The sequence below is a fragment of the Ictidomys tridecemlineatus genome, chromosome 13, assembly GCF_052094955.1.
Source record: "Ictidomys tridecemlineatus isolate mIctTri1 chromosome 13, mIctTri1.hap1, whole genome shotgun sequence".
Classification (NCBI taxonomy): domain Eukaryota; kingdom Metazoa; phylum Chordata; class Mammalia; order Rodentia; family Sciuridae; genus Ictidomys; species Ictidomys tridecemlineatus.
In genome coordinates, this window is record NC_135489.1 from 86,878,140 (window position 1) to 86,881,064 (window position 2,925).

General features: G+C 45.1%; 1 non-coding gene across 1 annotated transcript; it reads right to left on the minus strand.

Annotated features, from left to right (window-relative positions):
- Nucleotides 1–799: 799 nt before the first annotated feature.
- Nucleotides 800–872, minus strand: Trnaa-ugc (transfer RNA alanine (anticodon UGC)). The gene has a single exon. It is a non-coding gene; the product is annotated as a tRNA-Ala (tRNA).
- Between the last annotated feature and the right edge of the window lie 2,053 nt (nt 873–2,925).

Genomic DNA, 2,925 nt, shown 5'->3' on the forward strand with positions numbered 1-2,925 from the left:
CAGTTTTCTTAGGCCCTTTCTATCTCTTGGTTGTGCAGAAAAAGGCTAACCCAGCAGATCGAAGACTGGTTTTGGAAAGCCCTGCTTATAAGGATGTCCCTTGGCTAGAATCCAGAAATTGGAATTTCAGAAGAGTTTCTAGCATTCCCAAACTCTTCTTAAACTGTTCTTGCAAACAATATGGTTGTACTAGGCCTTCCTCTGGGAATCTAGAATTTTAGTATGCACTGGGCAGAGGGTGTATATGTGACCAGCCCCCCCAATAAAACTTTGGGCACTGAGTCTCCAAGGCAACTTACCTGACAGACAATATCATACATTGTCACACTCTTTTCTGGAAGTATTAAATGTTTCCTGTCCTGTGTGACTCCACTGGGTGAGAACTCATGGAAGTTTATGTTTTCCCACACTCCATTCCAGCACCTTTCCACTTTTCTGATTTTTTATACCTGTATTTTATTTATTTTTATGTGGTGCTGAGGATCAAACCCAGGGCCTCACACATGCTAGCCAAGCACTCTGCCACTGAGCCACAACCCCAGCCCCACTTTTCTGGTTTTCCCCGTAAAAGCCATGAGAGTTCTTTGAGTCCTTCTCAATCATTGTGCCTTGTTATGGTTTGAATGTGAGGTGCACCCCCAAAAGTTCCTGGGTTACCTGCAGGAATGTTCAGAGGCAAAGTGATTGAACTGTGAGAGCTGTAACCTAACCAGTCCATCCCAGTTTGAATGGACTTACTGGGTGGTAACTGTGTGGGAGCATCTCTGTGGCCCCTTCCTCTTTCTTTTTTTTTTTTGGAGGGGGGTGCTGGGGATTGAACCCAGGGTCTTGTGCATGCAAGGCAAACACTCTACCAACTGAGCCATATCCCCAGTCCTGCTCCTTCCTCTTTCTTGCTCTTGATGTCTGCTTCCTGACCACCATGAGTCAAAGTGCTTTCCTCCCCTAGGCCCTCCTCACACGATGAACTGCCTCACTTGGGCCCAGAGCGATGGAGTTGGCCTGCTGTGGCCTAAGACCTCTGAAATCATAAGCCACAAATAAAAGTTTCTCCTCTAAGTTGTTCTTGTTGGGTGTGTTGGTCACAGTGACGAGAAAGATAATGAAAAGAAACCCAGTCGTGTCTTGGAGATCCCTGACACAGTGGTGCTCTGGTCTTATTTATCTCAATTGGCTCATAAGCTTCTCGGATGCAGGCATCAGGCATCCTAGCAAGAGCATCAGATTAAGATCAGAACAGATTAAGATCAGAAAGCCTTTGAGGCTTTGCTTCTCTGCTTCTTAACTGAGTAGGACTCAGGGGAGTCCGTTACTCTGCGGGACATTAGTTTTCTTATAAAAAATGGAGATAGTGACCACCCACCCCACACACACAGGTACTTCATGGCATATTGTCAATTTCAAATAAAAGGATAGATATGCAAACTTTGCCAATTCTTAAGACATAATATCAGTGAAAAATTACGATAAATTTGTAGACTCCGAGTCTGCCTTCCTCAGATAAGGTAAATATTCAATTAGTCTCTGCTGAATGAATGAAGAAGGGCAAGTAGTTTCAATCGTTCCTTTCTGCTATGGTCTGAATGTCTGTCCCCATTTTTCAAATTAATATGCTGAAACCTAATAACCAATGAAACAGTGTTCAGAAAGTGGGACCTTCAGGAGTGATCAGGTCGCGAAGATTAGCACCCTGATAAAGAGGTCCCCGGGGAGCTGCCTCCCTCCTCCTGCCATGTGAGGACAGTGAGACGCCTCCCTCCAGGAGCCAGAAATGTTCTCCTCGGACATAGATCTGCCTTGATCTTGGACTTCCAGCCTCCAGAACTTCAAGAAATAAATTCCTGTCATTTATATGCCACCAGGTTTATGGTTTTTGCTTATGGCAGCCTAAGCACACTAAGATAGTCTCCAAAAGTCCGTGACACCTGGCAGAATTCTGGACATTGGAAGAACAAAAGAAAGACTCAATTTTCAATCCTTGGAATGGAAAACGGAAAACAAAACAAATCCAATGGCTGACACCCTGGTGCGATGATTTAAATTCTCCTGTGCCCGACACTCCTCCCCCAGATGCCGACCTTCTTAATCGCCAATCCTTGACCATGGGTGGTGCTTCCCAAGCCTCCTAAACTCCCTTAAACCATTTGCTTTTGATCTCCTCCACTCATCAGCCCCTTGTCAGCCACCACCAGGAGCAACACAGAGGCCTTAATTGATCAGGCTCGGCAGTAGCCTTGAGAACTTGATTCAGGTATTGACTTCCAAGGAGCCAGTCGCACTCGGCCTCTGCAGCTAGGAGCGGCTGAACATCAAAACTATTAACCTCTGGCCCGAGCAGTTGGTGGAGCAGCCCAGCAGCAGTAATTAGGAAGTCAATCGGAATCGCCCGTCTCACTTACACTGGCATGTCAATCAATAGCAGCGGTGACAGGTTCATTAGGCCCAGGCCATGCAAGCCCAGCCTGTAACAACCTCATAAAATACACCAACGACTCAGGGCAGAGAGAAATCTGCCCAAAGGACTGAAGTGGATGACAACACGTATTGATTAGGGCTCCAGCAATTTATGAAGTGCTACTTGTTGGCCAACCTTTCTGACTCAGTGCTAAATTTTCCCAAGTAGTTGCAAGATGAAACCAAATATTACCCTTTAAAAAAATGAGGGAAAGCAAGCTGTCATCTGACAGGACATTTTTTTATGTTAGTTACTCCCAGCAAATAATCTATTGGGGTAAAACTTCCACAGTTACTTAAGGTTGACACGATATCTTTGTCTCAGTGACCATCAGACTTTGAAAGAAGACATCCATCTGGAGAAGATAAAATATGATTTGATGTGTGATTAGGCAAGACTCTACCTTTGGAGAGACAGGGTGATTTAGGCATTCATTTTGTCTTGGCATTTTTAATGGCTCATCTGGGTTG